Genomic DNA, 15,293 nt, shown 5'->3' on the forward strand with positions numbered 1-15,293 from the left:
CACCATGAAGACTATCAGTTATGGAACAGCCAGTGAGCAGGACAAAATGTACATGAATGCTCATCCCCAAGGGAGGAAATAGCTACCACTAAGAAAGTGCCTTCTGTCCCTCAGCTCATTTGATCCCACAGGAGACCTGATATCATTTACATCTATGGAAATCAGGGGAAACCTATTCAGGTTGGCTATAAAGAGAGGGAGACAGCAAGATTCAGGACTCCTTGGAAAGTAGTGAGCTACCTGTCATAGAAAGGATTCAAGATTACCTGTTAGGAACATAGCCTGTCCAAATACAGATGCCCTTTGGCATGCTAAAACCTCTGTTTGAATTTCTCTGTCACACCCCATTGAATGTCCAGGACTTGGTTCAGTCCTCTCTTGTTACTCATTTTTCTTATTTTCTGTTCTCTGGACTCTTTTTCTTCCCTTTTCTGGGTCCTAAGTGGTGAGTAATTCCAGAAACAGAGGCTGAGTACCAAATCTGAATTTTTTTTGAAGGCTACAAAAGGGACTTGAAGGAATTTGGATCTCCATGAATCTATCTCCCCTTGGTAGAGGTTGGGTGGTCACATATTGAGGATACTGTCCAGGTATGGCTTGAATGGATGCCCTCTGAGCTGAGAGAAGTAGTCTTCCTCTCTCTGAGTAGACTAGAGAGGAGGGTGGTTTACCTAGATGATTGGTAATCAGAGGAAGGCAAGGTTATGGGCAGGAGATCTGGTGGCAGGAGATCTGGTTCCGAGGTCCCTCCCCACTCCGGCATTTTCAGCCCCCAGTTCTAAGGTTATTCACAAATCTGGCATTTTCTGTTTTATTCCAAGGACCCTCCCAGCCCTGACTTCCTTATGATAAGGCCCCTCCTAACTCTGACAATTTGGGTCCAATCCTAGGATCCTGTGATTGCCCACTGGAACCAACTGACTCATCAGACTGACAGCATGGTTACTCATTGACCACCTGGGCAGTTGAGATGTGGCCCAGAGTCAAGGGGCAATCTCCTCCTGTTGCTGTGTCTGAAGCTGTGGCTTCATTTGTCATCAGGAACTGGGACTGGCAAGGATCTCTCCTGGCAGCAGAGCTCAGTGGGCAGAATCCTGCCCTGAGAGATAGGAGAGCTGCCTCTCAGCCCTTGCTCTGTCGTTTACTAGCATGGGGACCTTGAGCATGTTTTTTTTCCTCCATGGAAATGCTGTGAACTCCAGGAAATGAGAGGGTCTGGAATAGATGATCTTTCATGAAAATACTTTGACCTTTTCTGTTCTCAATTCTCTCCCAGCTCTTTGAGATTCTATGTTCTAAACTTACTCCCAGCATGGACCTTCTATGTTCTCTGGTCTCTCCTTGGACCTTCCCAACTCAGGCAGCCAGGACCATTGCCCTGACATTCTTCATTGGTTCTACCTCGATCACCACTTAGGAAACACCATTGTCGAATCATTTCAGTTCATGTTTTGTGACCCCATTTGTGCTTTTCTTGGCCAAGATACTGGACCGATTTGCCACCCTGATTCCCCCCAGAGGCCAGTGCTCTTCCATCTCCTTCGACCTATTTTGTAGTTACTTGCAGATATGTGTTCTGGGAGGGAGCTGAAAACAGAAAATGCTCAAGCTACCAAGGCTGCTCAGGAGGCAGCTAATCCAAGCCCCTCCCCGGAGAGAGGAGGAGGAAGAGAATGCTGATGGAGGAAGATGGGTTGTCACCCTGCTCAGAGGTGTGGGCCCTGTAAAGAGGAATTGTTTTAGTCCTCATTTTAGTGATCCAAATGCCTTATGGTAGGAGGTCAATGTTTCTTGATTCATTGACTGATGGAAGAGAGGTCCAAGGTGGCTGTGCCATCATAGGAAAGAGGGACACTCCTGAAGAGCCAGGCTCAGAGGAGGCTTCTAGACATAGCAGAGGAAAAACTCTCTGGCAAGTCACAGTCTCAGGACCCCTCTCTGAAAAGCAGCACCTGTTCTGTTCCTCTGGCACCCTGGGCTCCTCCCGCCCTCCTTGAATACATATGACCAAAGTGCTTTGTAGATCTGTACATATAAGAGCATAGGCTGGGGGAGCATCAAGACTTGGGAATGAGTGAAAATAATGGGAACTAATTGGCTTCAGCATACCATTTATCATTGCTTTGTGTGGTGGGAGTCGGAAGGCTGGGAATAGTGTCTATCTATCATAAACTCTCTGAGTGACTTGGCTCAAGTCATTTAACCTTTTGGGCCTTACTTTGGAAAATGGCGACAACAGGCCTTGCCTTTCTTCCCTTCCAGGGCTGTTTGGAAGATCCAAAGGGGGAATGCTTGGAAAGATTTGGAGAGGGCAGTTCACTCATTCATTCAATTCAGTAGACATTAATTAAGGAAGCACAGAGTGCTAAAACCTGCCCAGGACACACTAAGAGGCAAAAAACAGTCTTTGCCCTGAGGAGCTTAGTGTGATATAAGAATGATAATGACAAAATCAGTCCTCTTTTCAATTAGAAAAGACCTTTGAGTTATGTAGGATCTCATTATGCATCATCATCATCCTTTCTTCCTCTTACTCCTCCAAATCTACTGGTGTTCTGACACATCTTGCTACTATTTTTTTCCTCTTGGAGTTAAATAAATCAATTAGAATTTGAACTCACTGGGACAAGTCTTGCAGGTCAGGGGGATAAGATTTGACTCATTCCCACAAGGTTCGGGTTTTTGGGTTAGGTCTCTACATTTTAAATGAATTTTCACTTTGCCCAACTTGAAGATGATCAGTATTCAGGATGACAAACTTTCTGAAATGTGTTGTTAGATTTCTATGGATTAAATGTGATGGCTGCCCAATTGGGGCAACTAGCTGCCATCATGCTCTTTGTTAGTGGATTTCTCAAATATATTTTGGGACTTGCATTTTGCGGGGGGGGGGGAGAATAATTTATTGTCCATTCACTTATGGAAGATAACCACCAGTTCAAATGGTTCATTTTTTTGTTTGACATTTGGTAGCTGTGAAATTTTTGCCACTTGGGTGACGGGTTGCCTGCTATTCACTAATTCTTTCCTAATTTGCATCAATCCAGAAGTCTGGACTCCTTAATGATGAGCTTTCTGTAATTTCTACTGATGATGCCCTGATCCTGAATCACATCAGAGAAACTTCCATTTGGATAAAACAAATCCAAGTATCTCATTGTTGTTTCATCCTTCTTCACTGACAAAGAATTGGTTGTATTCATGTGGATGTCACCCAAAGAGAACCTTTTATTTCTTCTCTGAGATCTTAGGAATTTCATAGATTTCATTGGAAATTGAAAAACATCATGAAGTTTTTCTTAAGTTTTCAGCGCTGTGATAGGTGTTGGGGGAGCCCATCCTAGAGGGAGGCAGCTCTTACTTCTTCAGAGAACAGCCTAAAGGAAGCCCCTCAACCCTCCCCCACTGCTTGGCAGTCTTTCCTCCTGCTCTCATTAGTGTCTCTTCATTCCAAGGTGATGGTTAGATGTTTGTCACATGGGCTTAGAGAATCTCTCCAGCCTCTCTGATGAGAAAGGGCCTCTCTTTCTCTAGCTGTCTTCGGGCAAAGACTCTTCTGTTTTATTAATATTGAAGATGGCTTGAGGATAACTCCCCATATCTGTTATGGTCTGTTCAACGGTTGGGCATTTTTGAAGTCTGTCAAGACTGGTATTGTGTAGGTGTTAATTGCTATAAATGTGATCTTCAAACTTAACTTATTATTATATTCTTTTGTTCTGTGCCCATGATTTCATTGGGATAAGAAGCTCCTCCTTTACCCATATGTTGCCTGGAGCAATGAGAAGCTGTGACTCGCCTAGGGTCACATAGCCATGGTGGGTCAAAGATGGAATTTGAACCCATATCTTGGTAATGCTGAGGATAGATCTCTAGCTGACAATGAAGCTGAGGCTCTTTGCCCTTGGATTCAAACTCATCCCTCTTTTTACTCTGCTGCCTCAGATTGAACAAAAGAACTCCTTTGGAAGCATTAGTAACTGGTCAGGCAACCTCCAAACTGGAGCTCAGAGGGGAGAAGAATCTCATAGCTCATCAAAAGCAGAGCTGGAATTCAAACTCAGGACTTGGGGGGGCTCAGTTCATTCTACCACTCCTCATGGGGCCCTTTCTGAGGTCATCACCTTTCCTTCTTCTTGTCCCCCATCTCCTTCTCCTCTCTCTTCCTCCTCCTTCTTTCTTCTTCTCTTTCTTTTTCTTTCTCAGGCCGAGTTGGGGATAGAAGGGAGGGCTCCCTCCCTTCATGGTCCTAGCCCAATGGCAGCCTCTCCTGGTCAACAACAGCCCTGGCAGATAACTAATGGGCGCTCACTAGATCATCTCCACCCATTACTTCAAGTGGGAATAGGCCTCCCAAGATCTGCCCCCATACTTCTGGTCCTGTCACCTGGGCCAAGAGGAACAAAATTAATCTCTCTTCTGTGGTATGACTTGTCAAAAACCTGGAAACCTTGTCCATGTCCCCACCCTCCCCTTGGAGCAGGTTTTCTTTTTCTAGGCTTAACAATTCCAACTCATTTTGAGATTGAGACAGTCTCAAGGCCTTTCTCTATTGATTGCCCTCCTTGGGCCCCATTTCCTACTCATCCCTTCTCTCCTGAGTCAGGTCCACATTTTGTCACTGTTGGAAGCAGAGGATAGCAATGACTGGGTCCTTTCCATAGCCCCCTCCCTCCCTTGTCAGATGAGACCCAGGGAAGGGCTCTCAACCTGATGAAAGGGTCATTGTGAGACTGGGCCAGGCACTCTGTGAGGACAAAAACATCATTTGTCTTATCAGGGAGTCATGGAGGAGTCTAAACTCTGGGCCTCCCTGGACTGGAGTCTTGGGGGACCTTGTCGGGGGGTTGGCGGGGGAAGGGTAGGCTGTTTGACTAAAGGAGAGGAAGTATACTAGTCTATCTCTCCAGTCACACCCCAGTCACTCCAGCTGGACCCAGGGCAGGTCTTGGGAGACCCCTGCTGGATTGGCTCCTGAGGCCCTTCTCCAGAGCCAGGACAGATGACAGGGACTTCAAAGTCCAGGGCCTAGCAAAGGACCTAAACAGAAACATGGTTGTAGTCCTAGGGTGACCTCAAATGAGTCACAGAGTCATATGTCACTTAGGCTTTGGTTTTCCCATTTGCACAATGTGGGTGTGGCACCAGATGAGCTCTAGGGACCTTTCCAGCTTTGACTTTGTATAGTTTAAGGCTCCTCCCAGCTCTGACATCCCAGGTCTAAAGTCCTTTCTAGCTCTGAAATTCCCTGTTCTCAAGCCCCTCCCAACTCTGACATCCCCTGTCCTAAAGCCCCTCCCAACTCTGATATTTCCTGTTCTCAGTTCCCTCCCATCTCTGATGTGTTAGAACATAAACAGGTTCTAAGTGTCTCCCATCTCTGCCATTGTATATTCCATGTTCTAAGTTCTTCCAATCTCTTCTTTGCTCTAATTTATGTCACAGAACCCCTTCCACCAGTGAGGGGTCAGGAAAAAGGTTCAGCTCAAGTATTTTGGAGTCTGGCGAAGGAGTGAGGCTTTGCTGTCTTCACTAGGATGGTCTGGGCAGGCTCACCTAGGCTTTTAGTCACCAGACCCCTCTGCAGAGCCTAGAACTGAACAGAGACCAGCAAAGATGGTCACAGCGTTGGGGTGGGAGGTGGCATGATCCAGTCTGCTGGTGGAGCTGAGCTGGGAAGACCCTGCTCCAGGTGCTGAGACATCATTTTTCAATGCAGCGATCTGGGGACAGAATGGGAGAGGTAGCGAGCCCCTTTTGTGAGATGTTTCATTTCATTAGATTCATGCAAAGATTGCATGAATCAACTGTAGGTGATGTTGGGAAGCTTCCTGGCCTGGGTCTATTGTGGGCACAGCAGCTTCAGATGGTAAAGGAGAACCTAGACAGCAGCCAAAGGTTGACTGGAACCTAGGAGGGAAGACAAAGATAGAGGTCCAGCAGATCAGACTTCTTCTAGCCAAGAAGTGGAGGGAGCCCCTAAAGGACAATGGGTAGAAAAGAGAGGGGTCAGATTTATGTTTCAGGCAGATATAATTCTGGAAACGGTTCAGAGGATGGATGGTGTGAAACAAGAAGACATGGCAGACAGAAAGACCAGTTCGAGGTAATTACGTAATGTCAAAATGAATCCTGAAGTAGAATGGCAACTGGACCCAGGGGCAGCTCTAACAGATTTTGTAGCCTCGATCAGGGAACCTGAGAGCCACCTGTCTAGCTGAACTCCTCCTTTTACTGACAAGGACATTGAGGGCCATGGTCAGCCAGAGCTGGGGGAGCAAAGACTCAAAGGCATTCATGAAATTTCAGGCAGGGCCCAACAACAGAAACTGGAGAATCAGGGGGACAGTCAGGTTTGAGGGAAAGACTAGTGTGTTTAATTAGGGACCTGACCAAGGTGGGGTCATTTGGGTGGAAGCTGCCTTCAGGTAGTTGGAAATCTGGGACTGGTCTAAGGGAGAGCTCCCACAGAGAGATGGCGGCAGGACAGTGCTGGCAAAATGCTTAACATCAAGATTCTGTGTGTGTGTGTGTGTGTGTGTGTAACATTATGGAGTAACTCACATTCAAGCTTAATCTGCCTTATTAATACTTCCTAAAGTCCAAGAAATCACTGAAATAATAAATTGAGCCCAGAAGGCAGCTAGGTGGTGCAGGAGATAGAGCACTGGCCTTGGAGTCAGGAGGACAGGAGTTCGAATCCAGGCTCAGCCATTAGACTCTAACTAGCTGCTTGACCTTGAGCAAGTCTCTTCACCCTGATTGCTTCCCATGGAGGGTCATCTCCAGTCATATCTGGCCACTGGATCCAGATGTCTCTGGAGGAGAAAGTGAGGGTGGTGACTTAGCATAGCCCTCCCACCACTTAAATCCAATTCACGTGCTTGACATGGTATCACCTCCCTGATGTTGTGGTCTTCTTCAAAAATGAAGGACAAGGGACAGCTAGGTGGCACAGTGGATAGAGCACCGGCCCCAGAGTCAGGAGGACCTGAGTTCAAATCTGACCTCAGACACTTAGTAATTACCTAGCTGTGTGGCCTTGGGCAAGCCACTTAACCCCATTATTGCCTTGGAAAAAACTAAAAAAAAAAATGGACAAGCATTATTGTTCAATTGAGCCCAGATTTGCAGCAATTGCTGATTCCTGAGTTAGAAAGCTCCCATTAGAAAGTGAGGTAGAACCACCCCCACCACACTCACCACTGAAGGTCTAGGTTTGCTGGGCCCAGCTACTGGAGCAGATGAGGTTGGGGAGGAGAAGTGGAGTCTCAGAACAGAACCTGGGGCATGCCCCCTCCTCCTCCACATCCCTAGGGGGGAGAAGAGTAGCAGTGGGCAGAGCAGAGGGGCAGTGCCACCCAAGCCAAGGGCTTAAGAAGAAGCCAAGGTCCAGTTTTTGTGCTTCCTATTGTCACAGTGGGAAAGGTTCTGTCTACAGGCTTCCTAGTTCTGGTTCTAGTTCTTGCACCCTTGCATTTAGTCATGTACCTTGCATGAAGTCTTTTCAGTTCTTCTCTGAACCTGAGCTTATAGTGAAGGTCTGGGACAGTGGCACCAACAATATAGACAGGACACTCCTATGACTACCAGGGGTGGCTGCCCTCCATCACCAGTGCTCTGGGCAGGCCAGGAAAGCTCTGTCCTAATCACCACCTACCAGAGTAATTCAATCTCTCTCTCTCTCTCTCTCTCTCTCTCTCTCTCTGTCTCTTGTCTCTCCCCCCTCCCCCTTCCCTCTGTCTCTATCTCCCTGACTTTGTCTCTGTGTCTCCTCTCTTCCTCTTTTGCCCCCTCTCCTTTTCTCTATCTCTATATCCTCTCTCCTATTTCTCTGTGTCTCAGTCTCTGTCTCTGTCTCTGTCTCTGTCTCTCTGTCTCTCTTTGTCTCTTCTGTCCCCCACCTCTCTCTCCATCTCTGTCTCTTCTGTCTCTCCTCTCTCTGTGTGTCTCTGCCTCTCTTTGGGAGAGTCCCTCAGGACACAGGATTCCTGAGTTAGAAGCCCTTGTCTGGATCTGCCCTTGCCTCACTCTTGATTACAGCAGGGGTGGGTGCATGTGTGAGAGGTATGGCTTGAGTACTGGCCTTCCTCACTCTTCTCCTGATTTTGCAGAGAACAAAACTGAGGCCTGGACTTGGTCAAGTTCTTTTCAGAAGACAGAGACCTTGTGACTTGGTGGAAAGGACCCAGAGTCCCTGAGTGTGAACCCTGGCTCTATCTTCCAATACCTGGGGGACTTCCCTTCTCTCTAGGGCTCAATTTCCCCATATGTAAAAGACCTCAATGGATGACCCTAAAGTCTCTTCCAGCTTGAAATCCATGCTGTTCGCATTTAGTGTTCTAGAGGGGTTTCTCGGACAGGTGCCAGTTGGACCTGGAGATTTCCACAATCCTTCCCAATTCTGTGATTCTCTGAGGTCATCTGTATAACTTTGAGCCAGTCCCCCACCTCTCTGAGCCTCATGCCCACTCACCCTGAAAAGGGGAATAACTACATTGACTTGCAGGGCAGTTATGAGGAAAAGTCTTGAGATTGAGGCCAGAGCCTGCCCTTCAGCCAGGACTGATGGATGGGTGCCAGGGGCTGGGGGCAGCCCCATGAGCCCAGGGGACCTGCCAGGGCCTCCGATTTGCAGTGGTGGTTTCCTGTGATGCGGACACTTGTCCCCAGGGAACCAGTGTATGGCCACCAGCTCTGAGCCAGAGCCACAGGACAGGCTTGCTGCCAAGGGAAACCAGCCTCAATGATGGGGGTGACCATAGAGGCCAGGACCAGAGGACTTTCTGGCCAGCCCAGGCCTGCTCCCCAATTCCCAGATGAAAGACCGGGTGGCCCACAAGCCTGCCCACCCACCCCCCGAGCAGGGAGGGGTGCTCTCAGAGAGGTCAATCAAGCAGCAGATGGGAGATCCCTCTTCTGAAACAGTAGGGAGCATTAGGAAGTGACCTTTGATTGGGGGGGGACCATGGTTGGGTCTAAGGCCTGTCCCTGGGCAAGTCAACTCTCTACTTGGTGAGTCTGTTCTTTATAAAACAGGCATAAAATTGGCCATAAGATTCCACTTAGGCTGCTGTGAGAAGTGGGGGGCCTCTCCTCCTGCAGCTGTTATTATCACTCTTATCATTGGCTGTGATGACTAATATTGTTATTATCTGAATTCCTATTCCCAGGAGGCAAAATGGCAGAGCTGGTGAAGTTTTCCTCTCAAGCCCCCAGACCTCCCTGTTCTGTTGGTCTCATTCCCTAGATTCCCAGGCCCTTAGATTTCCCCCGATCTCTCTTGGTCTTTACCATCAAAGCCTCCAGTGAATGATGGAGAGGAGGATGGAAATCAAGACAGGAAACCCTGGGTTCTAATTCTACCTCTGACACCTCCTGATTGTGTGAATCCGGATGGGTCACTTTAGTCTGTGTCTGGGCACGGTAGGTCAGGTGTCAACCTGCACTGGCAGAGGGGCTTTCCTCACCAGCACTTGGCAGTGGATGTCTGCCAAATACTTCATGAATTTGTAGTAATACCTCTGGACTCCAGAACAATAATAAAAGAAAACATAGAAATGATGATCTCTTTCACCTGCATAATACTTGAAGGGTTTAAAGACATTACTTTTTCTGACCCTTCCCCAGAACATTCCCCAAACTTCAGATCCATGCCTGACAATATTTTAGAATTCTTGTTAAAAGGAAGGTTTGGGAGTGTTTAGAAAAATAAGCAGTGATCGTCAGGAGCCAGTCTGGCTTTGACAAGTCAGGGAAGACTAGACTCATTTCCTTGTTGAATAAGGTAGCTAGACTGGAGATGGGGGAATGAATGGCCCAAGTCCCAGGACACTTGGATTTCAGCAAAGCATTAGCAGAATTCTCTTGGGCTTTTGAGGTAGACAAGAACAGAGAGATATACTCTAAAGATGGTAAAGTTAGGTGAATTTGAAACTAGCTGGGTTGTTGTCAGCTTGGAGGAAGGTCTCCAGTGAAGTGTCTCAGGGCTTTGGGCACAGTCTAACATTTTTATCATTATTTGGATGCAGGCATGGATTGTGTTCAGATGATGCCACACTGGAATGGAGGAGATTGATGGCCACACTGGCCAATAGAATCTGAAGCCCAAAGGATTTGTACTGACTAGACCTGAAGATGAAAAATAATGATAAATATGAAGTCTTTATATTTATAAGCAAAACAATCAGCTTCATAAATCTAAGCCAGGGAAGGAGGGGGGTGCAGTGGGATTGAAGCTTGTCTGAAAAGAGCCTAGGAGTTTCAGAAGATGGCACGCTCATAGTGAGTCAGCCGCAGATTGTGGTAGAGCCAACATCAATGAGAGGTGCAGTGCTTAGGCCTGGGGAAATGAGACTGTCCCTCTGCTCTCTGATGCTCTTAGGGACTCAGAATTAGGGTTGGACCCTACTTCAGAGTGGGGGATTCAATTCTGGAAGCCACAGATTAGAAGAGAATCTGATAGGCTGAAATGAAGTTGTTTACTTTGGAAAACAAGATGTGGGAGGGAAGGGAGAAGCATTGAGGATGGGGCATGCGAGAGATCTTTAACTATATGAAGGGCTGCTGAGTAGAAGGAGTCAGTTTGTTTAGTTTGGCCTTGGATCGCAGAACTAGGACTAATGGGTGCAAGTCAGAGAAAGGCAGGTTTCAGTATAGCCCAAGGGAATATTTCCTAAGAGTCAGATGCTCAGATGTCTCAGGAGATAGCCCAGCTCTCCATCTCTACAGGCAGAGACTGGGAAACTAAAGGGGGTATTCTTGAACTGGTTGGGAGGTTGGTTCAATAGGACCTAAGGGTCAGAAATGGTGAATTTATGATCCTAAAGACTGACAAGAGAGGGATGAGAGAACAGAAGCCCAGAGAGCGGGGAAATGACTTGGCCCAGCCCCAGAAGACTTAGTGGTATCTCCACCAAACTGTACTATTCTCCAGCTTTCACTGCTTCACACCTCCCAACTTAGAAGACTAGACTTTTGGAGGAGAGAGGAAAGAGAGGGAAAGAACTTCTCTGCATCACCGTATCCATGCCAGCCCTGTACTATGCACTGCACAAAAATCTCATTGTATTTGGCTGTTGTTGACATGGGGTTCATGGATTCTCCAAGGGAAAGGAGGAATGGAGTATGATAGGAATCAGTGGTTCTGGGGATAGGTTTGCATAAAGTCTTAGAAACAAGCTGTTTCTGCAGGGCAGATAGGAGCCAGAAGATACATGGTCAGTTTAGAGAGGAGGGCACTTGGGCTCAAGGGCTGGCTTGGGCTGGGCTCCAATATAGACCCAAGGCAGGTGCAGAGGTTGGATGGGGAGGGGCAGCTGCCTCATGGGCTTTGGGAAGATTGCTGGCTGAGTTAGGTCTCACTCACAGGGTTTTTCTTTGGCAGAAGGGGTTGGGAATTTCCAAGGCTGTTGACATACCTCTGTTCTCACCTGAAGTACAAACAGAGATTCCCAAATCAGAGCGCTTCCTGTCTGGAGTGACCTTGATGACCCTGGATCCCTAAGGGATCCAACCATGTTCCTTCTCCATGGAGGATTATCTTACTCTCTAGCTCTTTTTTAATTGATATTTTATTTAATGTTCTAATTACATGCAATGGTGTAACATTCATCCATTTGTAAATTTCTAAGTTCCACATTTTTCTACCCCCCTCCCTTCTATCCCCTCTCCCCTTGGAGGCGAATGGTCTGGCAAAAGTTGTCCATGTACATCTGTGTTTAACATATTTACTTATTAGTCATTTGGTGTAAAAGAAATTAGGACCAAGGGGAAAGAAAGAAAACCTTGAGATAGGCCAGAAACACATAAGAGAATTTTAAAAAAGTGAAAAGCATGTCCATTCAGATTCCATTTGTTTTCCCTTTGGATGTGGATGGCATTATCCAAAACGGGTCTTCCAGAGTTGCCCTTGATGTCCTCTGAATTGCTGAAAGGAGCTGTATTTCTCATCATTGATCAAATACCAGTGTTGTTGTTAATGTGTCCAATATTCTCTTGGTTCTGCTCCCTTTGCTCAACATCAGTTCATGGAATTTTCTCCATGCTTCTCTAAAGTCCAACCAGTCATGGGTTTCTTATAGAACAAGAGTACTCCATAACCTTCATATGCCATTCCTTGTTCAGTCACTCTCCAATGGATGGACATCCCCTCAATTTCCAGTTCTTTGTCACTACACAAAGAGTGGCTATTGCTATTTTTGAACATGTGAGACTGCTCCAATTTTTTATAATTTGTTTTGGACATAGGTCTAGTATTAGTATTGCTGGGTCAAATGATAGGATCAGTCTTATTGCTCTTTGGGCATAGCTCCAGACCCATTTGCTTTTCTTGCTGTCTGAGCCTGCTGGCTTCCAGTGACTTCCACTCACTGGCCTCTCACTCACTTACTGATTCATGGCTCTTTTATAACTTATCAAGCATCTTTGGAAGGCAGAGCTTAGTGCTAGGGCTGAGGAAGATCTAGGGCTTAAATAAGAGACAGTTCCTGCCTTTATGATCTACCAAAGGGAAAAGGCAGTCATGGAACTCACCAGAATCCTTGTAATATGCTAAATGTGCAAACCCAGGGCAGGTCTCCCAGGAACGGCCATGTCTACGTGTGGGGATCAGGATCAAAGCCTACTTGAAGAAAGTGGCATTTGAGTTTGGCTTTAAAGCAGGAGTCAAGGGATGAATCCAAATAAAAATAGGTGGACAGAACCACATGGTGAAGTTTTGGAGGTCAGAAATCCAAGGGCCTGTCTAGTGAGGAAAGGGGATTTGATTTGTTTGGTTTTGTTTTTGCAAGGCAATGTGGTTCAGTGACTTGTGCAAGGTTACACAGCTAAGTAAGTATCAAGTGATTGAAACTAGATTTGAACTCAGGTTTTCCTGATTCCAAGACCAGTACTCTATCCACTGTGACACCTAGCTGCCCAGGGAGTCTAGTTTGACTGCAGCAGAGAGTCACAGATGGGAAAATTGGAAAGCTTGGGCAGTACAGACTTTTTTTTTTTAGTTTTTGAAGGGCAAATGGGGTTCAGTGGCTTGCCCAAGGCCACACAGCTAGGTAATTATTAAGTGTCTGAGACCAGATTTGAACCCAGGTACTCCTGACTCCAGGGCTGGTGCTTTATCCACTATACCACCTAGCTGCTCCCAGTACAGACTTTCAAGGGCCTTCGATGCCAGGCAAAAAATTGAACCATTGTCCTGATCTCCTCAAGTCCCTGGAGTGTGCCTGGTTTCCTCCCTCTTTTGCTTTATCTGTTTCTGGAATCATCTCTTCCAACTACCAATCTTACTAATCTCATAGCTCTTTGGCCACATCTAGTGGAAAGAGCTCTGGATTTTAGATCCAAATTTTAGCTTTGTTACTTCCTCAGTGAATCACCTTGGGCAAGTCCCTTCACCCAGGCAAGTCCCTGACCCTCTCCAGACCTCAGTCTCCTCCTTTCAAAAGCATTTATTATTGGACTTTATCTCTTACTTCTCTTTTAGTTTTAAACTTAGGAACTGAATCTTTCCAACTCACTTGGGAGCTTTGTGAGAACAGAGAAATGACCTGTTAGTCCACAGTGCTGGGCACTTGATGGGGAAGCAAATATTTATTCAGCACCTACTATGGGTCTGACAGCACAGGACACCTGAGTCAGTCACCAGGGATTGGCCACACTCGCAGACAGTTAGACATATGGGAAGGTTAGAAATTCTTAAAACTGGGTGGATAGCCCCAGTCTCTTATCTAGTAAAACTCTGCCCTCAGATTCCCAGAGCTGGAAGATTCTTTCCCCCAAGAGACTTCCAAGACCCTGTGAGTCATGTAACATCTTGGGTCTACAGGGTAAACTAGGTGTTGGCTGTGACCTGTGGTCTGGGGAGGCAGGGGATGCTGAATGAGAAGCAAGAGCCCAGGATGTAGCTGACCCATTTTGAGCAAATCACATGGAGTAGAGAGGATCCTCTCTCCTCCAGAGCGGCAGCTGAGGGGAAGTGAATCAAAACTCTTTCCAAGTCAGGAAGACTCAGGTTCAAAACCCACCTCTGACATCTCTTGATTGAGTGATCCCAGTCCAGTCCCTGAACCCTTGAAAATGCTGAAGCCATTCACTGCAGAACGGGGGCCAATTGGCCTTGGTGGATGAACTCATCATCTGGAAGTTAGATGGACTCAAAAAACCAACCAACCAACCAACAAAAAACCAGGGATGAAGCTATCTGTGACACTGAGACTGTGATGGAACCAAGAGAGAGGATGGAGGGGAGGCATTTGCCAAGCTGAAGATGCCCCCTCTTGCTGTTAACTCTTATTCTCACACTTTCCTGGATCTCAGATGAGGGCCAGGAGCTCTGTGAGAAGCCCTGGAGGTTAACCCACTCGTTTTACAGGTGGGGAGACTGAGACCCAGGGCAGAGAAGGGACTGGCCCAAGGCACTCCAGGGAGTTTGTGGGAGAGCTAACTGTCTGTCTTCCAGGCCATAGCTCATTCCCCTTAGCCAGAACTCCTTTGATCTCTGCCTTTCCGCCTCTCTGGTCCAGTTCATCACCCTTTTCTGCTTCCTTACCTCCTTTGTCTACAATCTCAGCATCTGGGATTAGTAGTGAATGGTTCCTGTTATCCTAGCCTCTTTCCCCATCCCTCTTGGAGTCACTGAACTCCGAGCCAGGAGGGACCTCAGGGACCTGTTAGTCCCATTTCCCAGACGGATCTGGAACTGCTCAAACTATACCTTAGGACTTGGGAGTGATCTGTAAAGGTGAAGGCTTCCCTTCCCCAGTGAGGGTTGGGCTAAGGGCAGAAGTCTGCAGATGGTATCAGCGAGTGCCTGCTGGGACTGGAGAATCTGCTAAGGCCAATCAGCTAAGCCAGCATCTTGGGGAGTGTTGGTCCTCCTCTGCCACTCAGCATGGTGCCTCAACAATAGGCAGCTTCAAGCTGAGCTGGCACAGAGAATAAGCCACACCCTGGGAGAGTGAGGATTTCTCTATAAGAGACCCAAGGGGAAGGGGGGCAGAAACTGGGGGAGAAAGAATCAAAGACAAAGCCCTCTTTGCTTTGGGGAAAATCCAGAACCGAGAGAACCTGGCTTCTTCAGAGTGAAGGGCAGCTCAACTCTGGCCCCTGCAGGGTTTGGAGGGCTGGGGAGGAGAAGGCAAGTTCTGGTTGAGCAGAGCCAGGGAGCCCTCGGGAAGGCAGGAGGAAGGTGTAACTTTCCAGGACTTGGGGGACCTAAATCTCCAAAGGGTGGGAACAAGTCTCAAAGCAGCCACAGAGAGACGGCCAGTTTTCCTGGAGCCCAGAAGGTGCTA

Source organism: Macrotis lagotis, chromosome 2 (genome assembly GCF_037893015.1).
Source record: "Macrotis lagotis isolate mMagLag1 chromosome 2, bilby.v1.9.chrom.fasta, whole genome shotgun sequence".
Classification (NCBI taxonomy): Eukaryota; Metazoa; Chordata; class Mammalia; order Peramelemorphia; family Peramelidae; genus Macrotis; species Macrotis lagotis.